Below are 26,794 nucleotides of genomic sequence, written 5' to 3'. Positions count from 1 at the left end.
ACACAAAGAGTGGCAGGCAGAGAGACAACCGGGCTGAGAGACAGACAGAATTTATTAAAGATGGTAAGATCCCTTGCTCGCTCTCTCTCTCTCTCTATTTCTCTTTCTTGAAGTCCCCACTCTTGAAACCTGTTTAGTGCGGCGATGAGGATTCAATCTGCCGCTTGATGCGGTACGTGGGATGTAATTACAGAAGGAAAGAAGGAGGCCGAGCTTGCACTGATTAGAGAGAGACAGAGGGAGAGAGAGAGAGAGAGAGAGAGAGGACTAATGATTATGTATGTAATGTGTGTGTGTGTGTGTGTGTGTGGGAGAGAAACAGGTGACATACCCTCTGCACTGAACACTGTATCAAACGGATTTGGAATGTGCTTATACTTATTGATTTTGTGATAATACAGGCATGTTTTTCGTCCTCTTCACTTCTCATCTGGTCAGCTACTCTCTTCATAAAAATATTCTCGAACATATGCAGCTAGTAAAAAAAAAAAGTCGGGTGCCATTTCTGTGCGCCTTTATTTTGTTTGACCGTTTTGGATATTTTTCAGGCCTTTATTTAATTGGGTTACAGGGAGGCACAGAGCTTAAAGAAGAATCTGGAAGGACATGAGTCAAACCAATCAGAGTGTCCACACTCATTGCCTTACAGAGCCAGCTGTGCGTGCAGGCTGGCGTGCTATTTACATGGCGGATTTTATTCTTAATTCTCAACTCCAGTCGTCTCATCTAACTCCACTCCTTATAGTGGGCTATTAAAACACACGCATAATGACACTGTATTTAATATGTTTATGGCAGAATAATCTATTTTAACTCATGTTCTGGTAAACTGTAAACATGCATCTACCCATTTTCTCTACGGGAATCCTTCAGTATAGTCTTTAATAATCCAGTGTGAAACATCAGTTTTATGAGGAAGTCTAAAACCCTAGATTTTATTTTCTGTTAAACTGATAAATTTGCCCGTTTCCTAATGACTATTAATATTTGTATCGATGAGCTGATAAAATAAACACGACTATCTTCGTTCTGCTCTCCCTCGTAGAGATGAAAAACCTGCAGTCAGACAGCACAGTCTCAGTACACACACGACTCTCATGAAGAGTCTCAGATATGACAGGTTTCTCTTGGTAAACGATCACACAGGAGTAGGAAGAGGGGTCTATAAGTCATCTAGAAGGTTCGACCATTCAGGGCCAGGGCTGGTTTGTTTATCCGTGCCTGTGAGCCATGACTTGCAACATAATGACAGGTCATTATATACTCCAGTTTCCTGGTGTGAACAGCTGACTGGGTCTAAGTATAGATGAAGAAGTGTGCATTACAGACTCTAAAAGCCTTTGAGTTAATTTTCCGCCTTAAAAAAAACTAATAGGACGTGACTCGACTTAAACTACAAGTACCTTCATTGAAAGTTAATTTCCTGTTGCATGGCTGCACCTCCTCCTGGATGCTGTCTGTGGAAACATTAAAGGAGTGAATGCACCTCCTTAAAACCCTTTTTTTTCTCTCTATAAACACGAGCTCCAGATACCTCATCCTATAAGGTTACACATTTGAAAATGTGCACGTGAGCTCATTGGTGAGCAAACCTGTCGGACAACCCCGCCTTGACATGATGTTACATGAAGCATGTTTTTAGCCCCTACACAACCCTCATCTACAACACCATGGTAACGCACAGTCACACCTGCCCTGTACTACCATTGTCTTATCAAATAGCTGAAGGTTAGATTGGGCCTGTACACGCTGAATGTTCCACAGGAGGCGACATTGGGCAGAGGAAGTGCAGGAGGACCAATGGAATAATGTGAGGAGAAAATGAAAATTCACAGTGACGGACAGCTGCAGGACATCTGACTGACAACCATTTCAGCCAATCAAACGCTCAGTTCTAACATTAAGAGTCTAAAAGCATCCTTCCACTTTTTCCCGACAATATAGTGTCAATAAAAAACAGAATTGGCTTGTTAGCTATTTTAATGAAGACCCACAGTGAAGGGAGAAGAGAGCACATAAACAGGAGAAGAGAGCGATGTGAGGGTGTATGGACAAACACATATGGCAGTGCATGTGTGAGTAGTTGTGTGGGAGAGCCATATGCTGCAAAATGGCAGCCCGGAGGGGGTGAGAGATTGATAGAGACAGAGAGTGAGAACTGGAAACAGAGGGAAGGACAGACACTGAAAAAGTCAACCTTTTTTTTTTTGTCTGTCCCTGTGAACTGGAATTTTTAGCATCCCGAAAGAGGTTTAAGTCAGTGCCAAAGATCCAAAATCACCAAAGCCATGATGGAAGAGCTACTGAGGATAAAGATATGGGGTGAAATGATTGAGGGATGTGTTTCATTGAAATGTCTGAACAAGTAACAACACGCTGTCACTTCCAGCCATCAACGTCTCTATCATTTCAGGCTGCTGTATTTTACACACTCAGCCTGTGCTGGATATGGAAGCTAATGTGCTATTAAGCTATTGTGATAGAGGCCTTCCAGTAAAATAAAATGGAGGTGCTCCACAAAAACCGGTGACCTCGCTGCCTCAGTGTCTCTCTGCCAGGATCAACAAAGTATTTAGGGCTCAGACACAAACCTCACCATGTGGCTCCTTTCCTCTTGCTAGCTAGTGGAGGTGTGCAGTGGCATTGTGTTTACTTGTGCTCCAGCTATGAAACAGACAATGATGCATTTTCTTTCTGACATCACTCCCCTCTCCTCTGTCCCTGTGTGACTCGCCGAACAATGTTCTCTTTCTCCCAATCTCTGGAGTTTTTGGTTTCCATATGACCGATGATTTATTCCACATTATTTGTTTATTATTATTTGTTAGGGTTTTTTGATCTACTACACTTTCAACATGGATCTACTTTTTTTTTTTTTTTAACTATAGCCCCTGTGAAGGGAAATGTCAAAGGAAAGAAAGGAAAACAAATGTTTAATGATTTAAAGAAAAAAAAGATTTTGTATAGAAATAAAACTTGCTATATGCTAATATTAAACTCCATAATGCAGGTCATTTGTTAAATGTTAGTTGTTGTTAGTTTTGATTGGTCGATTTATATTTAGAATGAGGAGTGTTTTATCAAATGTCAGGAAGAACAGAAATACAGATTTCTGTTGTATAAAGTCTCACAGTCTTATTGTGCTTACTCTAGGCTGACCAGTCACACGTTTAGCCGTTCTCTGTGTATTGTTCTTAAAGAAAGAGGAGTATGACGGAGACAGTTTGAGACCAGATCAAGTGAAGCGGAGCTGTCAGAGCAGCGCGTGTCAAACAGGCCCGATGAAACCTGACGTCGTCCTGCTATCGCCCACTCCTCCCTCCATCAGTCGAGCTCTGCAGCAGACAGCGTCCCTCTCAGCCCTTTTCTGGAGAGTGGTATTGACCGCATCAATTTGGATGTTGGCTATTACCATTTTCTCCTTCAGGGAAAGAGGAGACAAAGCAATAGAACTTAGATTTCTCCTCACCACAGCCGAGGATGAGTTCAGCAAGTCATCAGTCACTGTGACACTCTCTTTCTTTCACTTTCCCCTCACTCGTCCAACCTGCTCTACCTTTTTTTGTTTGTTTGTTTTCTTTTGTTTTACAAGGACTGGAAAAAGCTTCAAACAGACTTCTCTGTAGTCTAAGAGAGAGAGAGTCCCTGTAGGCATAAACAAAGCAAGGTACGGCAGTTCACCTTTTCCTTACACGCACACGCACACACACACACACACACACACACACACACACACACAGAACTAACTTCAAATGTAGCCTCACACATGTATTTCATAATAACGTTATAATTAAATTACATATATATAGCTTAATGCTGACATATTTTGACAGACCATCAGGGGGCTTCAAGGGATGTACATGTACACACAGTCAAAGGCACAAACACACACACACACACCTCTGAGCTCAGCTGTGTGGAATGAGGCCACTTTGAAGTGCTTAAAAAACGTCCTCCCTCCATCTCCACCACTATCTGCTCCCTGCGGGATCACGTCTATGGCAACACACACACACACACACACACACACACACACACACACACACACACACACACACACACACACACACACACACACACACACACAATCTCTTTCACACATATGCATGCATGAGTCTGAACACGCATCAACACAAAGAACAAGTGTTCCCCTTCGTGACCACAGCATTGAAATCACCTCATCCTCATCGTATAGCATCTAACAGGAAAACACACGCACACGCACACACGCACACACACACCTACAATCAAACAAACAAACAAACAATAAAACGACCTCATGATGGTAAACGTGTGGAGTGATGCTGAAAAGGATGACGAGCATGGATAAGGAGGGTACATGAAGGATTTGAAGGTTCAGTAAAAAGAACATTTTTAGGGTGATAAGAAGGTGTCAGGTGATCAGGTGAGAAACGACTCATGTTTGATATTCAAACAAATTAAATGCTTTCTCTGAAATAAAGGCTGGTTCACACGGCAGGGTTTTAAATTTGTCGGCCAATTTCCCAAACCTTAGTGACCACGCACACGGCGACAAATAATCGGAGGTTTCACAGTTTTGGTCGTAAAGTGTGGGGTGTGCGGTCACACGGCAACATCAACACACACGAACCGATTTCATATCCCCGATTTGAGATCGGAGCGGTCCTGACATCCTTCCGAGCAGACGGTTAAGCACAATAAATGCGGCAGGATTATTTTTTAAGATTATTTTGCGATGATCGGAGCGTCCTTAAGACTATCGGAAGGGGAGAATCAGCTTTGAGGTATCTCTCTTTTAAATTTCTGCCTCAAGCTTTAATGTCATTGTTACTTCACACACACCCCCCCCACCACCACCACAAAAAAAAAAAACGCTCATCACTGTTTCATGGGACTCTTTGTTGGAATCCATGACAACTGTTGACATTGTGCATTTGCTGTTACTTTTTTAAAGGTGTATTTTTTCAATGCAAAGGGCTTTACACTCACACCTCCATATAACTTACAACATAAACATCTCAAACCAAAGAGAGATGGAACGACTTTTTCACCTTTGACAAAAATATAGCAGATGGTCCTCTGTTGAAACCTTTACTTCACCCTCCTTGAATAGAAGGTTAGTGAGGGTGATACTCAACTCTACTTTATTATAGGCACACATACGCTCGAGGATGCACGTGCATATACAATGTGTGTGGAATTAAAGGAACAACATATTGCACAAAAACAAAAACAAAAAAAATAAATCAATGCTGTGCATTATTATTGGCCCAGGTCTGACTGTAATAAAATCAATAATAGTAATAATTTGGAAATATTGTCCTTACCTCTCAGGATGTTCAAAAACAATAAATACTGGCGTGGTACATTTGTACTTTGCAAGTTTATTTTCTTTTTTTCAGTCACCAGATTTGAATTAATACACAGTCAATATGTAAACTGGACAAAAAGAGGATTTATGTCCATTTTGTGACACTCATTAAATATGCTCACACAGTGTATTGTTATAATATACTGTTGTCAATAGTACTCTAAGCTCATAAGTAGAGCTGCAGCTATCGAATATTTTAGTAATTGAGTATTCTATCGAATATCCCGTCGATTAATCGAGTAATCGAATAAATCATACTTTTGCTTAATTAAGGTTTAACTCGTCTTGGGTTGTCCCTACAAACCTGCTTCTTTGCATCTCTGTCTGCTCCTGCAGCGCGTGCATTCAGCGCGCTCACAGACTACAGAGACCATAGACGCGTCTATGACAGAGACTGTGAGAGGACGTTGCTATCGTTATGTTAGCTGCAAACACGGAGAGAGTGAACGGAGAAAAGCCGACCGTTTGACCGGATCACGTGTTCCTGACTGGGTCGTATGGATCACGGATCAACTGTGTGCTGACTAAAAGTTAAAAGGGGCGCGCCGCGTGTGCGTGCGTGCGTGTGTGTGTGTTGCTGTGTGTAAGAGAGAGGAGCAGGTAGCTGCAGCTACATTAAACGTGTTTTATACTCGTACCAAAGTATTGATGACGCGCAAACAAAAAAAAAAAAAACTTAACGAAGCTTCGAGGCAGCGAGAGCGAGAGAGAGAGAGAGAGAGAGAGACAGAGAGAGAGAGAGGTGCTCTGCAGAAAACGCATGTAAAGTTATTTTAATGCAACAAAAACTACATCAATATTAATGATATTGTTTTTGCCTGTAACTTGTTTGAAAATATTCAGATATATCTTTAAAATATCGATATATAACCCAGGCCTACTTCAGCGTGTGACATTCAACTGACCACTCTGCCGTTCTGCTCAGTCTTCGGTCTTAGATCACCCAACAGCACGCTCCGAACTCTGTCATTTGCACTGTGATCTACACTCATGCTGTTGAACACATTCCTTCCTAACAAGCAAGCTGAGGTCAATACTACATCCTCTAATTCTCCCCTGAAGGCACAAGCCATGCCCCGAACTCAAATCTAATTTTGCCTCAGGCTTTTTTTTGGGGGGGGGAGCGGCTGTCAGAGCAGGCAGCTCGTCACCTCTATTTCACAGGTAATCTCCCCTGTATTGACTTAATGGGTTCACGCTCTGTAATGGAGGTCATTTAGTCCAACGGTTTAGTGCTGCGGAAGATTACGGCTGAAAGTGGGGCTTACCAATCCTAACGTTACATTTTAGCTGCAATTTGGGGGTATTTACACTTTTCCTTCAGTCCCAGAACCCCTGTGGTCGCCCCCTCCCAAAAACCCCTGGAGTAGCACTCAAACAGCCCCTCGAGAGCACAGATTTACAGGATCATCTTCCTCTGTGTGTATGTGTAAGAGCAGAGCGGTTGGTGGATGGCTGAGGGGTATAGATTGATTTGGTTTTGTTAGGCAGAGAGGATTTGCACTGCAGCAAAGCTTTAGCTCTTTAAAAGTCTCTCTCTCTCTCGCTCTTGATTTCTCTCCGCTCTCTTCCTCCTTTCAATAGGGACGGGGAAGTAATTAACAGCTACTTAAATTCCCTTGATGGATTTTGTGGACACAGGAGAGAGGGGAAGGGGGCAGTATGGTTAAAGATGTGCTCTATCCTATCGCAAATGGCGGCTGAATGGCGCCGAGAAATTTTTCTCCTTAAGAATTCTTTAAAGATTGGTTTAGAAGAAGAAAAAAAAAAAACCCAAACCTGATCAGAATGTAGCAGCGTTCACTTTGGAAGCAGAATAATAGATGGAGATCCTGCTTCATGAAGAGCTCTTTGCATTCATGTGGGCAGACACTGATTTCTTTAAGTTTAAAACTCCCCCTCAGCACAGAGCTGCCACATCTCACACATGCCTGAAGTGCTACTCAATCCCTCCAGCGCACTTTATATGGATTCTAATGACTCAAACACAAAACCCTACAAGGGCCCAAGGTGCAAATATAGTGTTTAAAAACCCCCCAAAAAAAGCCAATGTGGAAGTGCTAAAAACTGCAGTTATGCTGGACTTTCCATTAAAGGCTGGCTGCAGAAGCCAAACAAGTATCCGCTCGTTTCTTTATACACACTGTGCTGGGGGGATATTTTTTAAAAACTCACCCTTTTAATGTCATTAAGCCCATTATTTGTATTCACACATTTGCACAGTTATGGACTTGGCTGAGTTGACAGGTGGACTTGGTCTACAGTAGCTGGATGTCTGGAGGCTCATGTCCCTCCTCAGCTCTGCCTCAATGTCTGTTGGTAGATCGATGCAAAGTCAGTGAGCTAGCGTTAACAACTCGGAAACTCTGATCGGCTTGAAAACGTCTCTGCAGAAAACCTTTGGAGACATTAATGACACCACTTCCATGATTTCTCTATTGCACTGGCTGAACTGATTCAAACGTCGAACATGAATGAACAGTCATCTTCAAGAAGCACCGGTGAAGCACCTTTTTTTTTAAACAAGAAATGTCACTTCCAAGCAAACTCCTCCTCCAATTAAAAAGTAGTCCCTCATATGGAAATTGCAGCACTTCCTGTCAACACAGTTCAGCTTCCTCTGCGGCCCCCCCTTGTGCTAACGGCTGTGTCATGTGTGTCAGAGCTGCCAGATCAGATGTCCCGTGTCCTACGCGGATATCAAACCAGACAATGGACCTCCTGCTGCAGGCAAAAAGGACGCCGTCTACCCAGAAAGCATTCATTTCCCTTCTCGGGCTAATCCTCTATCCCAGGAGAGACGAGCGGGAGGTTAATGAATACAGAGGAGGAAATGTGACTCTGCAAGGTGCTGTATACTTCTCGCCATCAAACACACAATCCTTTAATACACACTTATATATATATCCTCTGTGAACAGATAGATGTCTTTAACTATTGTCCTTACACACACACACACACACACACACACACACACACACACACACACACACACACACACACACACACACACACACACACACACACACACACACACGATTCCATCTTTTTTCCTCCATTAAATTGGCCAGAGCTGAGCGGGGAAGGACTGTATATAATAAGCTTCTAGGAAGGAGGACCGTAAAATAACTGAGGTGATAGACAGGGTACTGCTGCAGTGCACACACACACACCATTTTGTTTCGCTCAACTGTTGGTCAGCATTATAAATATTCAATGCGATGTAAGAGGAAACGCTTGAATGTGCAAAGCTAAACACACACACATAGACACACGCACGCACGCACGCACGCACACACGCACACACGCACACACATACAGTTGACTTTTATCCAGCCTGGATTAGTGGTTAGATAAGTGCCATTATGAAAGAGTTTGATTATGGCACTAACATGGCCTACTTTCTGAACAGGTGTGTATTTCTGTTAGTTGCATAACTGTGCCAATGAAATATTCACTGTCCATCAACCTCATGTTGTTATGCAGGCAGGAGCTCAGTCGCCCTCATTCGTGTAACAAAGGTTCATATTAGTTTATCATTGTGTCGACTTCATACACTTTTTTTACTTTTCACTCAATCTGTCAACAGGCTTCATGACAGCTTCATCAAGAAGTTGAAATGGTTAGTTTTTTTTATGACAGACAGCAGTAAAGCTTTTTTAATTGTTTTTATTACAAAGAGTAAGACGGGTTTGCTGTGCAAAGTCAGGATCTTTCTCATAAATAAATAAACATATAATAAAAACTAGAGGATCATATAAAACAAAGGAATATAATTGAACATCATGAGAAAAGTCCCCCCCCCCCAAAAAAAACCTAACCCTTGAATTTCATGTCCTGAACATTCATTCGACAAGTCATTCGATCTCTTCTTAAAATGAAATGCCATTTTAACAAAGTAATAATCTGTTACAGTTACACAAATCATTTATGCTATTTATATGATTTTATTTAGCCTACTTCCTAAAATAAAATAACAGTACCAGTGTTACTGACTCAGTTTTATTTATTCATTTTGTCTAAATTCTCCACTTTATTCTTCCACTTTTATTTGTCTGAATTCTGTGTTGAACATTCTGTGTTCTGTGAATTCTGTGTCAAGCTTCTTAATAAGGAGTCCAACATTTCTGATATTTTTCAACCAAGGAGATTTGTTTGATTAAAATGGTGCAATTTTCCTCAGACTCAAACTAATGACAGAACAAACAGATGGCTTGTAACCACTTTGGCTGCTGACCCTTCACTTAGGGAATCACTGCCCGATATGAATTAAATAATAGTTGTTTTTTTTGGTTGAATAATTATAACCTTGTTGCTATATATTTGCGGTTACTCATAAAAAAAACAGAACAACAAGTGTGACACTAAGTGTTTCTTTTATTTTGTGTCTGACAAATAAATCACACTGCATTATCTTTTTTTTTATCCCTTAATAGAAAATAAGCTTGTCTCAAATGGGTCTGGTGATATCATGCTATTAGCTGTAATGTGAGGTGACAGAAAAAGGAAAAGAGTCTTGATTCTACTAAAGTGAGGGCTGACACTTCTATAGCTACCTGTCCAGACTCAAGCCTGTAATCTGCCTCCATCAGGTGTCTGATAGCCCTGCATATAAATACCCACCATTACCGAGAGGCTGGCAGGAGACCGATCGAAGCACACACTGGAGCTCCTGACCAAACGCACACTCCTCAAACACACAAAAATATCACCTCCTCAAAAGGTAATCACAAACAAATGTTCTCAAATTAGAAGTGTTAACTTCAGCTAGAGCCAATACATAGATCGAGCTGAGTGTAAAGGGCCTTGGTAATGCTTTCAGGTCATAACAGAGGAGATGTGTGTGTGTGTGTGTGTGTATTCATGTGGTGATGGGAGTCCCAGGGCCATCTCATCCTGAGGGACAGATGCCTCCCGATCGCCTTTCTCCTGAATCGATAGCCCTCGCTCTCGGTTTTAATTAGCTAATCAGTGGAACATGGGCTTTTAAGCGTGGCGGGAGAACGAGGCTAAAACCTGCCGTCAATACCTATTAAAATGTCCACCTCAGCTGCGGCTGCGCGGTCGAGGCCACTGACTCACATTTATTGTCTTTTAAGGGCCGTTTGAAGCAGCTTAATGCGGTCGTGAAACTCAATGAATAGCAGGCAGGAGAGTGAGAGTTACAAATGAAATACTGGATGCAAAACTGGAGGGTGTGTTGCAAACTTACAACTTACTGTTATCTAACAGTTATGAAGGCTTGCAGCAGTATTTTCTATGTAGGACACATGTTTTATTTTATACTGGAATCTAGATTCTCCTGTTCTCAGTATTCTTTTACACAACAGGTTTTTCAAATGTCACTTTGTTTCAAAGCTTCCTGTTTGCATCATTTCCACCAGGTTGACACTCGTGATAATAATAACATACGAAAACTAAAAATAACAGGCTGACAAACTAGGAGCAGCAATGCAACTGCATGCAAGAGTGTCGTGTTTGCTTGAAAAACAAAAGGTTACAGTAAAACCACACCCTGTAAATCCTGACTGAATGTGTGCACTTGTCACATGCTGTAAACACTGTACCAGGGGGATTAAGATGGAGTGACACACTGCCAAGAGACAGGCCGAGTATTCAGTAGCAGCTATAAAGTGTGTGTGTGTGTGTGTGTGTGTGTGTGTGTGTGTGTGTGTGTTAATGACTTGGACTGACATGTTTATTTTTTGTCCATATGCCAACATATGTGTGTGTCAGTGCATGTGGAAGCCAACGACAGAAACCTGAATTTATGAGCTTTACCGGGCATGTCAGCAGACCCAGTGTGTGTGTGTGTGTGTGTGTGTGTGTGTGTGTGTGTGTGTGTGTGTGTGTGTGTGTGTGTGTGTGTGTGTGTGTGTGTGCTGGAGACATTCATGTTTACCTTGGGCCTCTGGAGGCTGGAGGTGGGGTCTGACTTTGGGTGACAACATACCATTGGTTTTCCACCTGTGGTCACCACTCAACATCCAGGACAGCAGAAGGGCCTCCGGATGAAAACACTCTGACTGGAGGGCGAGAGAAAGAGAGGCAGGGAGGTTTTAAGTAGATCCTGTAAGGCAGGAACTGTTTGCATACAGCAGCAGTTTAAAAAATAAGGGAAAGGTAAACAAGATGGAGCAGAACAAACAGGCTTTTGTCTTTGTTTGTTTTACCTGAGTGACACTTTCTGTTTCCTCTCTGCTTCCACACTAACCGCTGACTATCTCTGGGACAACTCCCACGTAGCCATCAGTGGCCTCTAATTAGCACTTTACTTTGATTTAGCTTCACTCTGATGATATGGGGCAGAGTTAGAAAAACACAACTGATGCAACCCAGAGCAACTGTTTAGTCTGTCGCTGTTCAGACACCATCTGCATTCCCAGAGTCTTACCGTATGTGCACAGTTGTGTGTTTCAAGAACTTCTCTGGTGCGTTGACTGAAAAAAAAAATGAAGCCTGATTTAACAGCCTATAGAATAACGTCGTCAATGCTCATCCTAATGTCAGCTTTACCGCACTTGATCCTTTAACTAAGTGCACTTCAGCCGAGAGGAGTTTAAATCCATTACTCCTGATTGATTTCACTCTTACCTTTTTCTAAGCACCACAACAGAAGAGAACAAGGTTATCACAGGAGAGGGGCTGCAAACGATGTGAGGGGACATATTCTTTACTCATGTGTTTGCAATTAATTCAATAAATTAAATGTGCCTGGAACGACTTGCGTTAAAATCCCTGGACAAAACCAAAACACCTACGCCATCATTCTCTCTGATCCAGAAGCTCAAAGCTTTCATCTTTTAGTGACAAGCGGCCGTCACGAAGGAAAACGTTGTTTACATTTTTCTTGCTCTTTTTGGTTGTTTTTTTGATTGTACGATTGGATTTGTCCAGAGACGGTAAATGTGTATAAGAGAGAGAAGAGAGCACATGCAGCAAAGGGTTTGAATCAAAGGTGTATCCTGTGTACATGTGGCACATTATCCGGTTTGAATTCATCTCACATTAAAAACGTCATCGCATTACTGACAAAACATCCGATCATCCGGCCTGCAAAGATATTCGTGGTATTGGAAGATATCCTACAAGGTAGGCACATTTGTTTTGGTTTCACATAAACCAATCTAAAAGCCTTTACACTCTGATCAAAATATACTGTGTATAAACTATATTTACAAAGTTCAGAGAATGACTTGAGTTTAAAGAGCATCTAGTTGTTTCCCCATTAATACAGGAGTCAATGTGATCAGTGTCAATTTAGCACACATTCAAAAGGGGCCTGTAAAGACAAAGAAAAGATTAGAAAATGGATGATTATGGATCAAACAATCACTGAATGGAAAAAAAAATTGTTGAGGAAATTCACAGTATGGAACAACTGATGTCTCTCTTTGACATGCTACCAACACAGGTGAAACATCACCTATGTTCCACCAATCTATGGACTCTTTTTACCCCTCATTCTCTGAGTGCTCATACTGTGAGATGATGTCTGGTACCGTGTACTATGATGGACCTGTGTGTCTGTCTTGTGTTGTATGAATTGATTGCCATGTGTAATCCAATACCTGTTTAAAAAAAAAAAGGGGGATGTGTAATTTGAGGAGGCAGAACAGCTAAAACTGACTTCAGAGCTCCACACAGACTGGTTGTGAATGCATGTGCGTCTATTGACTTTTTTTTAAGGGTCAGTCTCTGTATGGGTGAACAAAAACGTTTTTTTCACAGATTGATCGATTGAAGTGTCATTTCACTCTTCTGCCACACACTATGAAATCATCCTGACTTTAACATTTGGATGATCTGCCGTGGTTCATGTGAAGTGTAAATGTTGCTGATATAACGGGGGACACTGATAAAAAGAAGAGAAGAGATGGATCAGATTTAACTAAATGTAAAATATTACTTCACTGTTTTGTTCTGTGACATTATAACCTATACTGTCCTTCCTTTTTTAATCAGGTGAGAGTCTATAACATTTCAAACATTCATAGCAGAGTCTTAAAGGTTCGGTGTTCAGAAAAGGTTAAAGCTCAGTGATGTGTCAACTCGTCTTTTCAGGCTCAACAGATTCTACTAACCTGTTAAACTCACTTCTTCATTTAGATTTCAGCCTTTTTTTTTTTTTATTACCATGACTGATCGTTACCATGACAACAAACATGAGTCAGATGTCATCCATGCATCAGCTGTTGGAGTTCAACCTCCGTGTCATCACTAACTGTCTGAAGAACAGATGACACCACTATGGAGATTCCTGTTTGATTACAAATAAACAGCGCCATGTCACTGTTAACCTCGCCTGAAAAAAATGAAACCTTTGGACGTGGACAGCTGTCCCAAAACACTGTGCTGGCAGGAATGATGGCTCGAGTCTGTGATAGGAGCATGCAAAGTGTTATCCAGTCGTAGCTGTTTTTAAACTTTATATTCCAAATTGTATTTTGAAGACTGGGCCCCCAAAAAAAAAAAAATCAAAAAAAAAAATCAGATGTTCTAAATGGATTCAAGCATTTTCCCAAAAGCACCAACAGCTTAAGCAGGACGCTATTTTTTAAAAGGCTTTTTGGCCACACGAGGCAGATTCTCTTTTGACAAATTTAATTTCTGATTTTTAAAACAGCTGATCTTGAAATATTACGATTACAATCACTCTCACATATGTTCAACCACTTACACTCCAAACAGATGTTTTAGTTCGTTGTTGTCATTGACAACAGAATGATACTGTAAAACATAAAAAAAAACAAAAGGCCTATTTCACCTTGGTTTCTGTCTGTACATTCTGCAGGTGTCCATGCTGCTCGGCCACGTCATTCACCTTCCACAGTGAACGCCGCAGCTTTACGGATACACAGCTGCTTTAATGAGCTACGATTGTCTGGCCCTGAGATCTCAGGGGAATTCAAGATTTTTTTCAAAGGAATAAGACTCACCAGTATCGAGCAATAAAAGAAGGAACAACAAAGTGTCAATTTTCACTGGAAATGAGCAGTAGGAAGAATACAGGGGAATTGGCTAGAGAGGGAGGAGAGGAAAATGTGTGTGTGTGTGTGTGTGTGTGTGTGATCATTCAGTGCTTTAATACGATGACACCAGGCCAGGAAAGGCCATTATCAGCCGTGTAGACCTCTCTGAACTTCAACAGCTAGACAGAAAGAAGAAACCCCCCATTTTAATAAAAAGGCTGTCTTTTCCGTTGTGTGATTAGAAGTATCATTTCCTGATTCCATCTTTTTTTCCTCCATTAAATTGGCCAGAGCTGAGCGGGGAAGGACTGTCTATAATAAGCTTCTGGGAAGGAGGACCGTAAAATAGCTGAGGTGATAGACAGGGTACTGCTGCAGTGCCTCCTGCCTTGCGCGCGCACACACGCACGCACGCACGCACGCACGCACGCACGCACGCACGCACGCACGCACGCACGCACGCACGCACGCACGCACACACACACACACACACACACACACACACACACACACACACACACACACACACACAGGTACACACATGCTAAACCAAGCGAGGTGCAGGTGCTTTAATCTGAATCGTCTGCCTCTGCTTTGATTTGCTTCCATGAGTTTAATCTCCTGCCTCTCCAGCCTGTCCCTCAAAGAAAACACAGTCATAAATAAACCAGCAGCTTGCAGCAGGACATCACACACACACACACACACACACACACACACACACACACACGTTGACCTATATAACAAGCGTGATCACCATCATTAACTGCAGCATCTCCAGGTATGAGTGTAACTCACATTCATCCTGAACACACCAAACCTTGCTGACATCATTGCTACAATGAGGATTGTTTACTTTATATTAGTATCAATGTTATCACTCATGATGCTAATTATCATTTCTCAGATGGACAGTATATGTTAGCTCCACAGCAAATTTAATAATGATTACTATGAACAAATAGCCCATCTCCATATGATTACATTATTATCAAGAGTAGACACGTTGCTTTTTGGACTAAAAACTGACTGTCCTTCCTAGCTAAGTGGGGGAGATGGCCTAATAAGTGGGGAGGTAATAAATAGCCTGGTCCTGCAGTTAACAGCATGCAGACAGTCACACACACGTATGCATGCACACACACACAAACACACACGCAGTTTTTCTCTTTTTCTGTTCAGCCCCTGTGGCCAAAAAGGCATCTGCTGCTCATGCTGATGTCATCTGGAGATAATAACCGAGCCCAGCGTGGCACAGGTCCACATCCAGCACCTCAGACCCCCTCCTCACTGCATGGGCTTACTAAGATCTGGCAACCCGCATCTGAAGGGACTGAGAACCTGCCAACCTACAGCTGAGTGGGCGGCTGGGAGGGTGGGGGAGTCATGCAAAGTGTAGCCGCTGGGCTGGGGGGCAACAACAGTGAACAAGTTTCTCTGGGTGTTTGCAGAGTGGGAACACAAACCCGGAATAGATATATATAAATCTCTCCCCCACTACGAGCCCGATGGCCTCAGTCAGCGTACAGCAGAGGGAGCAGCACCGCCTGCAGCTGAGGGAGATTTTTTTACAAATGTTACCGGTGAAGACAATGTGGATGCTTCAAGGTGTAAAAAGAAGGACTGAAGTGTCAAGCAACATTTTGAAAAAGATGAGGGTAATAACAATAGCAGATGAAAATATCGATTTTGATTAGGCATCCCAGCCCAGCTGCCCATGATGTCATTCTGACAAGTAATAGTTATAATGGAGCAAAAAAAAAACAACACACCATCAGATTCTCCCTAGTCAATAGTTAAAGTTTTATAAACATGAATTGTTATTGTTGGAAACTTTGGTTTAAGATATTTAAAAAAAAAGTCCTACCCATCTGTAACAACACCAAGGCGGCATTCATCTCCAACTTCTAGACAAACCAAAGCCTCACTGTATTGATTAAAATACAAAAATTTTACTTGTCCCCGGGGGACAATTTTGAATTCTGTATGTTACTCAATACATCAAGAATTGCCGGACTGATTTCTGCAGTACAGTTTCAGCTTTAGCTACAATTATTTTAACTTGCAATAATTCTATTCATAATGTATTTATCTTCACATAGCATTGTTAGCATGATGCAGGAATTTCATACAAAATCAGCAGCTAAAACGAGGAGTTAAAAATAGTCTCAATCGAAACACTGTGGACGATTTTCCACTGATAAAATCTAAAAAAATGTCAAAATGGTTTTTTTTTTTTTGTTTATATAAATGTGTGTTATTTTGAAGACAGTGGAACACTTAGCATATTCAGGGTATATCTCCTCCTGTGGTTGACTGGTGCCCTGTTCATTGTGTTTCCTCCCTCAAAATGTTAGCTGTGATCTAGCCCGCCCCCCCAGGACCCTTTAAGACAGAAGAGTATCAGTAGTGTATAAAGGGAGTCATTAAAAAAAAAAAGCTGTACAGTTTGGATTGAAATCAAATGTATTCAGTTAGGCAGGATTTTTATCCTCTCAGTGTCTTTAAGGTTAATTATATTCTACACAGTCTGATAATAAACAATCAGCTGTATGAGTTATTGACTTATTCAATGCAATATCCAGCTACACTTAATGAACACAGATTTTTCTGATGGATATAAATTGGTATTGATACTTTGTAGTTACCACATAACTACTAATATGGATTTAATGTGAATGCATTACACTGAAATAAATCATGCTATTGAGGAGTAAGAGGATAACATAAATATAAAAATAATATCACAACCGTTTTCAAAAGTACAAACAGACAGAAAGACACACCTCTAGTCATGTAGTTTGTGTTCATGTTCTTAATGTGCATGTAATGTACCAAACTCCCTGCCACCCATAAACGCACACACACCTCAAATTGACATCACCATACCACGAGGTCGGCCACTCTCACCATAATTCACCTCGCCAGAGTCCTCTGTGGGTTTGTAAATCTATGGGTGTACATGATCAGTGCGAGCTAAGAGCTCACTATCTGTTCAACGCCTTGATGTGTGGAAAGGGGCTGAAACAAGAGAACAGAACAGAGGAATTGAGTTACTTTGGACAGGATGGCTCCCTTTCTACCTCCCACCTAAACTGTGGTCCATTACAGGATCTCTTAAAGGAGCTAACAGCCGTCAATCTGCCCATTTGGACAGCAGCAAGTGGGAGGACTATTAAGTGGCGGCGTGGATGGCCTCTGCTATTGTCTTCTGCTTACACACTCAACCTTTCCCCTGCTCTGTTGCTTTCCTCTCTCTTTCTGCGTCAGTCATCCTCACAAGGCCTTTTATTTTTCAATGGTTTTAAAACGAACTTCTTTACTTCTACCTCGATGTCGAGAGTCACTGTCCGACTTTATGACTTTCACCTTCATCCGCTTCTCTTTGTGACCGTTTCTATCCCCGTCTCCTTCTTTTATCACACCTGCTTGTCTGCAAACATCAAACCCTCGGTGCTGCCCGTGTCTGTGGAGGAGAAGGAAGCCTTGAAGACGGAGAAATCAAATTGTCTGCTCCCATCTAATTCCCCCTGACATCCACTTCACTCTGGCTGCCTTTACCAGGATCCTGGAGGGAGGGAGGGAGGGAGGGATGAGAGGAGAGGAGATAGGAGGAGGATAGGAGTGGATGGATGGAGGGCGCAGTGGAAGGCTCTGAAGGAGGAAGTATATGGGGGGGGGGGGTTGTGTGCGTGTGTGGGTAGAAGAGAGAAGAGTGTGTGTGTGGGGGGCAGGAGGCTTGAGGCGGATTCTGACACCCTGTGCTTCATGTCAGATCGACCGTGGATCAACCTGAGGCTCAGACCTCACCTCAGCATGAATTTACAACTCCTTCACACCTACAAACATACACACACACGAATCCTAGGAGCACCACCCCTCCTTTTATTCACTCTGTAGTACTTGAATTCTTCATGATGAAGTCTGAACAAGCTGACAGGACTCAAAGCTATACTGTTGTAATCCTTTAGATTACAAACGCTTCTGTAAACCAGAGCAAGGATTCACACTATTACAGCGTGTCCATGTGGATTCCTCTCCACCTTTATAGCAGCTGGAATTTTAATGCGTTTATTTCTGTGGCTGGAGTTAAGGTCCTTCACTTTATGAATCTTCAGATTTGAAGCCGAGTTCAGGAGATTTATTTTAGAAGCATTTTGGTTTTTTTGTTGTTGTTTTTTGTTTTTACAATCATCGTTCCATCTCGTCAGAAATCTCAAAATCAAATGCTCTGATAAAACAATCTTTGGCTGTATCAGGACTGTTATCATTCTGTTCAAACCTGTCATTCTGTTTGAACCCAACAAGTGAATGGTCTACCTGCCTTTATGCACATCATCTTGCCTAAGTGCTCACTCTGCCTGAGCATATATTGTTCATCATCCGAATAAAAAGGAAAAAAAAACTAAAGCCACCGGGCCGATCACTTGAGGATTGCAGAGAGTGGTGGGAAATGGACTTGAGCTCGTACAGCACTCTTCTTGTCTTCGGATACTCAAAGCACTTTCACACCGACACATTCACACGCTCATGGCGTAAGTCACTACTGTATGTAGGGAGACCATCACAGAACCATTCACACGCCGCTGATGAAGCAGCGGGAGTTATTGGGGGTGAAGTGTCTTTTCTAAGGACACATCGGACATGTCACTGAAGGAGCTGGGGATTGAACCATTGATTTTTTTGGTTGAGAGACGGCCAACTCTACCAACTGAGCCACAGCCGGTGCTTGGATAGTCGAACCTGCTCTCTTGTACTGATTCTGCTTATTGATGCGTTTGGGAGAGGGGCATATTATGAGTCTTTTGAAATGTAGCTTCTTCTTCGTGGTTAAATTCAACAAACATGAACTCAACTAAAAGGGATTCGGCAAAGGGACAAGCCAATATGTGTTTACCAAACAGATGATTTACATCATCTAAAATGAGTCTAGCTTAAAGGTTTCCGTATGAAGAATATACTGTAACATACTGTATATGAACCCAGAGGAAGACAATGCTGCTCGTGATAAAAATACCAACACCTTGTGTAGAAGTGTCCCCTTATTTGTTCTTTGGGTATTAATAAGCCACTGCTTGATGTTTTCATTAACTCTATTAATAAAGCCTGATTCACATTAAGTATTCTCCCAGGGGGCTTTGTAAAGTGGATTCTGTAAAAGACTCCCCCCCCCCCCCGTGTTCAAGAGAAGGTTCATGTACGGGTTGATCCCCGCTTTGATACAACGCCCATGAAATAAGGTGATAAGTGGAGACCTGCAGTCTGGTCATTATTGCTGGTTTACTGTGAGTAAATGACATCATTATCAGAGGGTATTGATTGTCTTCTGGCCGGTTGACAGCAGGTCAGCTAATAGATGGTGCTTATTCCATCCAAGCTGCGTTTATAGACTGCAGAGCAACACATTAGCGCTTCAGTGGAGACGAGCGGTAAACTACAAGATGTGATTATTGAACCTAACATTGACATTATGTCTCATATTTATATAAAGACTTTGTGAAGACACAAGGCAGCTTAGCCTGCTTTATAGTGCTCAGAAAAAAAACTGATATTTCTAGTAAAGGCCAAGTCACACATACAAGCAAAGATTAACAGTGAACATGCCTAAAGACAAGATGTTTTACAGTTCTGTTGAATCACTATATACAGACTTTATAAAAGGGGGATATGAAAGAAAAATAAATCAGTTTAGTACTTGTCTGTGTTGATCCAACAGATTTATATTTCTTGTAAAAAAAAGAAATATATAAATAAAAAAGACTAAAAAGCAGTAACAGAATCTCAGTAACAAACTAGAATTTATTTACGTGTCATTAAGGACAGGAACGTTTGAAACAAGTCAAACATTAGAGCCAAATCCTTCGCTTGTGTGTGTGGTGTTAGTGAAGTGGTTAACAGCATGTAGAGGAAAGAGTGAAAATCCATACAGCATAGTATTACGATATTTTGTGTGGCTATATCCTCTCATGTTATACTTTTATTGTTATGTTTGAATTGCCTCGTTTGTGGAAATGAATAAACTTGCCTATGTTAATAGCAAAGACGCTTTTTGGGGATTTTTATTGCTGAAGGGGGTCAGACTGTTCATTTTGAACACGTGTCATTGTTAAACATCACTGCAGTTGTTCAGACTGAGGATGCATGCATGCCTTTCACTGGGTTTTACTTTGACCACAGTGCTGCTCGGTCCGTGGGCTTGACTGTCGTTGTGTAGAAATAAAAAGACTGAAGGGAGATGTACAGACTGAGAATGTTTTCTTGTTTGACAAAGACAGCTCTTGATTTAATTTCAATGCCCGGACATCATAATGCGATTGAAAAAGTTAAATCTCAATATATTGTTTCACAATTCTCAGCACATCGCAAAATGTTGAAAGTTGCAATAATATTGAATCTTGACTCAAGCATCGTGATAACGTCATAGCGCGGGGGGCTCTGGTGAATCCCACCCCTATTTTGGATTAGTAAGACCATTTACACAAAGGAGATGTGAGTCAGCAAACCGGGCAGAGGAAGTGTTACACTGCTGCGGACACATAAACACACAGGTTTTGTTGAAATACCAAAGATGGGTATTTTGCAAAGAGAGTCATTATTAGATGGACTCAGATTTGTGTTTTTCTTCTCCAATGCTCTGCTGGCTCTCTCTTTTTCCTTTCAAAAGCAAGCTAACAGTGTCAGATACCTTTTTGATGAACCTGTTTTTATTCTTTCTCTGCAGTATAACTCAGGAGAGACTTCTGCTGGAGCTGTATTCCTGACAGTATTCCTTGTACTGGTCACCTCTCTCTCTCTCTGCTCTGTGTGCCTGGTCTTCTTTATTCCTCTATTTTTTTTCCCTGACTCCTATTTTACTTCATGTCTATCCAGCTGAGTGGGATGGTGCTGCCAAGTGGTCAGGCAGCCACCGCGGTGACTCTGACCCTGGCATTGTGCACCTCTGACTCTCTCTGACCTCTGGGCACAATGGCTCGACTCAAAGCCTTCCAACCCACCTCAAGCCTCCCTGTCACACAAAGAATAGAGAAAGGAGAAAAGCACGGGTGACAGCAGGCGGGGGGGGGGAATAAAGTGAAAGTATGCTTCTCTGTGGCAATGTGTGTGAGAGAACATAGCTTAGCTAGTAACTAATAGCAACAGCGGCTTCAACTATCTTTCAAAGGCTAATTATTCTAATCCGCCCTGAAATGTGTTACACCAAAATGACAATTTCTAATGTTTCTTAATTGATAGTAATTGTTTATACATTTAAAAAAGAAAAACACTAACGTAAACTTTGATTTTTTTATAGTTTATAATTTAAGAAATTGCTCCATTAAAATGAGACAGATCACATATTTTACAGAAGCCATGTGTTGCCTCTGCTACCTGCAATCTTTTTAAAAGTTTTTCATTTTTCTTTTGTTAGAATACTTATTTATATCTGTATGATCAACTCCTGTTGCTTTAAGACCACGCCAGCAGTTTGCTACCGATGACATCAGTGTTGTGGTGCAGTGTTTGAGCGGGAGTGGAGACATCATCCGTTTATGGAATATGTGTTGTTGTACATGAGTACGTTTACATACCTTCACATCGATTATAGAAAAACCAGGTTAGGAGCAACATTTCCTGAGGCCCCCTATATTCCTCGTCATATTCAACTCCATAACTCAAAGCCACACAGGAAGTACAGGATGTTAAAGCAATGCGACAAGAGGAGCAGAAAGACAACCCATGCAGATCAAATCGTGCGACCATGATCTTACTGTAAGTTGCTCACTGTAATATTCCATTGATATTTATCTTGATAACATCAGGGTAAAAAAAATACAAACTGTATAAATACTAGCCTGTGCTTTAAGACTACGTGCATTTCTGCAGGGTTCATAGGCAAACTTGTGATGATGAATGCTGGATTAGCTGTTGATAGAGCTGTGATGTACTTAGAACCTGTTGACAGAGCAGAGTTCCCATGAGGGCTTAATCCATGCTGGTACTCAGAGAGGCAGGGCTGCCCTAAAGGTGTGCTGTGTGGGTGTGGGTGTGTGCGTGTGTGTGACAGACTAGAATCTGCAGAGACTCACACGTGGGTTTTGCAGCCACTCCTGTGTTAGCGTTTCACACCATGCAGGGTCACTGGAGGGTCAGCACACTGACAGAGACAGAGACATAGAGTATTCAGTTTAATTCTCACAGATATCATTGAAGACAGACTTCCTCAATCTGCTGTAGTTTGAACTTTGTTTTTTTTCCAGTATAGATTTTTAGCTTTATTACATTTTATTTGATTCTAAAATACAGTACTTTGTTTGATTCATTTGTTTTATTGATTGGAGACTCTTTTGGTTGAAGGTTGCAGATGAAGCATATCTTGTTTTATGTTTGATTTAAAGGTCCCACATTATGCCCTTTTTGGGGTTCAAACATCTATTTTATGTGTCTGCTAAAGTATGTCCACAATCACAATGTTAGAAAACAGTGTATGTTTTCATGTTCTGCCGCTCCATGCAGGCTCTCTCATCAGCCTGTATTTCATACAATCAGAATCCCCCATGAAGAGAAAAGAGAAAAAAAAAAAACAGGGTCCCCACGTGTGCCAAGTCTGATCTGATTGGTCGGTCCATCTGCTCTCTCGTAATTGGTCAGTCGTTCAGCTTTGTTGCGCGCCTCAGATGTGGCGCGCTCCTTTTAAAATATTGGGAATGCTACGGTCAGTCCGAGGGGAGCTTGTGTTGCTACAACGATCAGTGACATCATGGGTTTGTGATGTCACACCACACATTTTCAACAAGGGGGGTCAATTTTGCAAATAGATGTGCCTAAACATGCACAGGACATCTGGAAAACACACTAAAGATCATATCAAACCAGAAAAAGCAGAATATGGGACCTTTAAAATGTAATTTAAAAAGAAACCTGAGCAGAAGAAGCCGTGGAAAAGTGAAACTCTAAACGTTCCTAATAAAGAAAATAAAAGTGTTAAATCAGGTCTCTTTATTGAACCAAACAAAGGCTCTAAAACTGAGAACTGTACCGAACCAAAATGTTTGTGCACCGTTACACCCCGAAACAAAATTTAACGACCCACAGCTGTGATTATGACATGTATACACTGCAGTGAATCATGGTGGGCAGTACAGATGGAGCTCTATACAGATCATTTTCCACGTTATTCAGCTCAAACTATCGATCAGCTACTCTCACATTAATGAGTTTTAACGAACTGGTAGAAAAACCATGGATTGTATAAATCATAACAGTCAGCAGATAGACACACTGTGAGTATGAACTGTTGAGTTTCTGTTGATTTATCCCTGTCTTTATTGCACAATGTTATCACATATTATCACATATTTTATCATATCACACAGGTCCTAGTCTTTATCAGTCACGTGATCCTTGCTGAGCTGAGTTTCATTGGCTGTCATGCTGGATGAGTCATCACCGACTGATACCAATCAGAGGATTTAGCTGACATGAAGAATTTGTTTGTCCATGTGGTTCGTGGTGCAGAGCTCACGACGGCCTTATTGTTTTTAATTAATGTGACAGTTTTACTGTCACTTCATGTATAAGGAAGAAAACTGGCAGCACTGGACGTGTCTGTTATGAAATCCTTCACACTTTGAGAACTCAAAGACACTGCTCCACACACCCACACACACACACACGCGCGTGCATGTGCAGAAAAAGACAGGCAATTCATGATTTGTAATTGCGTTTAACAAGCCTCCTGTGCTGACACCCAACCTCTATCAAACATCAAATATTCTCCTCAACAGTTGTGCTGCCAAACACATTCTTCATTCCTTTAATCCCAAAAGCTGAAATTCAACCCAGTTAACACGCCAATGGAGAGCGAGTGAGCGAGCAAGAGAGAGAGAGACAGACAGACAGGGGAATCAAAGCATGTTAATCGAGCCCTACAGTGCACTGTGTGTGTGTGTGTGTGTGTGTGTGTGTGTGTGTGTGTGTGTGAAGAATAAAATAATTTTTATTCCTGAACCCCCACCCTCCCCCTCTCCTCTCTCTTTCTCCAGCCAAGGTTTCCCTCTCCCTCCGTCTCTCTCTCTCTCTCTCTCTCTCTCTCTCTATGTCACTGTCTATAATGCACACTGACAACACACAAATCACTGGAGTGGTTTCCCAGCAACAGGAGGGAGGGTTTGGGGGGGTTTTGGACTCTGATGGAGCCAAAACCTTCTTCCAGGAGGGGAAATTGATTCAGTGGAAGTCTTTAAAAAAAAATCCCTCAGATCCAGTCAATAATCACCACCAGATAAAAAAAAGAGGGAGAGAGAGAGAGAGAGAGAGAGGCAGAGAGAATGGGGGGTTGAGAGCATTGATTATCCTTGTTTTCTGCTGCTCAGCACACGCAGGCAGTAAAAGTGGGAGCTATGGCAGAGTCAAAGAAACAGCACAACAGTCTGAAGAAAGACAGCGGTGCTTTGGGCTTGTGGTCAGAAATCAAAGTGTCCCGTCTCAAGCCTTCCTGCTCTATCCTCTCTCAGTAGGAACCATGTTTTCCTCCTCCAACCACTCCCCTCTGACCCACATTTATTTCTCTCTGCCTCCTCCCTGTGGTCACTGCTGGTCATTGCAGCTCCCTGAGCAACACAATGAAGTTTACTGCACCATACTGTGTTTAAAAGAAGATTAAGACAGAGTGATGTTTTTGTTTTAAATCAACATGTGGAACCACTTTACAAGAAATCTTCTTGACAACTAGTTTATTCTTCTTGCAGTTAGTTTGTATGTTTCATTAGCACACTCCTGATGTTACATAGAAGATACTGTTGTGTTGCTCGTTTATGAAGTATTTTAATATTAACAATGAAAATGTCCAATCTAACGTCATTATGTTCTCCAACAGGTTTATATTTCTATTGAAAAGCATTTGTAAGTATGTCTGAGAATAGCAAACACGTTAATGATGTCAAACAGTCAAGAGACAAATGCCTATAATGTAGCCTTCAGGCTTGCTGTACTAAAACACAATTTTGACTTTAACTTGGATTGTGTAAATAAGCATTGGTCTAATGAAGGCTTGTTCTGACATTACAATATCACACTGAATACGTAGATGTCAAATTTTGAAATGATTGCAAAGCTGTCTTATTCTGTCCTTTAATAAGCATAAAAGAGTTTCAGTTTTAAGGTGATGTCATTTGTAAATTACCACCAAGGGGAATATTGGGGAAAAACACTATTAGGAGCCTAGTTAATCGTCCTAACATTAAAACATAACCTTAAATAAAATATCCTTTAATCCTAAATTTAACATCGATTTTATGTCTACATTTTACATGTGCTTTAGCAGTGACTCGAGTTAATATTTAGACTGCTGGTTAATCTACATCAGGGGTGTCCAAAGTGCGGCCCGGGGGCCATTTGTGGCCCTTGAGTGGATTTTTTGTGGCCCTTGACTTCAAATCGAAGAATCAGAAGATTTTGGCCCCAGGCCTCATCAGATGGCATAATTCGTTCTTTTTTTCCTTTTTCATGTTAGCGAGGGAGACCCATAAAAGCCTGACTATTCTTTCCAAAAAGAACACAACAGTTTCCCACAGCAATTAGTTATTGTGTATTTACATTATTTTTTTGAAGAGGTCAAAATACAAAAAGTTCCTTCCAATATTTAAAACAAAAAACAAACAAAAAAACAACCTGTGGCCCGTGAGCGATTCTAACGCGACAATTTTGGCCCGCAAGAGAAAAACTTTGGACACCACTGATCTACATGGCTCAAATTGTTGCATGAAGCCTGGGGGGGAAAAGTCTCAACTACAGGTGTTGGAAAGGGGAAAAAAACATGTTTACAAGATGTCCAATAAAATGTTTGCTTACAGCATTTCATCATACAAAACATTCGGAAATGAAAAACTAACATTATCCTACATTAAAGCAAGCAGGAAACCCATTTGCAGCAACCCTCGTCGTGTGTCTGTACCTGAGTCTGGGCTGCACTTCTTGTAGGGGGAAACGTCCAGATGCGGCGATACTTAAAATTAATTAAAATCACTTGATTTGATCATAAAGTAAGCCACCGAAGCACGCCAGCCTGTAGGCCCAAGTTTTTCTCTCTCCTTGGTAGTCATTACTTCAAAATGTTAGCTGTCGTATCTACAGTCTTGCGCCCTCTTGTGGTGACGCAAATGAAAATATGGAAGATCTATTTAAAAATGTATCTTCCTGTTAATTATTATATTTGGTATCAGTCCAAATCTCAGCCGAATAATGGATGAAGAGTGGGGACTGTATGGTCTCTATGACTGCTTACACTTGTTCCAGCTCACAATCCTGTCTGCTCGTGCTGCACCAGTCCTCCAGACTTCTTGACTTTTGGGCTCCTGCTCCCATAAGTTCAGCAGCAGGTGGTCCCCCAGTTGTTGTGTGCCCATAAGCTGCAGATTTATACACAAATGACGGATGAAATGATTACATTTCATAAAATAAGATCCTTGGACCTGCAGGCACACATTACCTT

The 26,794-nt window shown here is 41.5% G+C and overlaps 1 long non-coding RNA gene across 2 annotated transcripts in view; it reads right to left on the bottom strand.

Annotated features, from left to right (window-relative positions):
• The window catches only part of LOC306819895, a 37,838-nt gene extending 11,225 nt beyond the window's left edge, over positions 1-26,613 (bottom strand). Inside the window, exons 1-4 of one of the 2 annotated variants that reach the window (XR_013778622.1) lie at positions 26,258-26,613; positions 22,388-22,459; positions 11,256-11,373; positions 3,350-3,421 (exon numbers count right to left, since the gene is read on the bottom strand). This is a non-coding gene — a long non-coding RNA (uncharacterized lncRNA). Of the gene's footprint in view, positions 1-3,349; positions 3,422-11,255; positions 11,374-22,387; positions 22,460-26,257 lie in introns of those variants that run through there. The other variant, XR_013778621.1, reaches the window with a different exon arrangement.
• Between the last annotated feature and the right edge of the window lie 181 nt (positions 26,614-26,794).

The sequence above is a fragment of the Symphodus melops genome, assembly GCF_947650265.1.
Source record: "Symphodus melops genome assembly, chromosome: 2".
Classification (NCBI taxonomy): domain Eukaryota; kingdom Metazoa; phylum Chordata; class Actinopteri; order Labriformes; family Labridae; genus Symphodus; species Symphodus melops.
The sequence above is the reverse complement of the archived record's forward strand: the minus strand, read 5'-3'. Positions and strand labels throughout refer to the sequence as shown.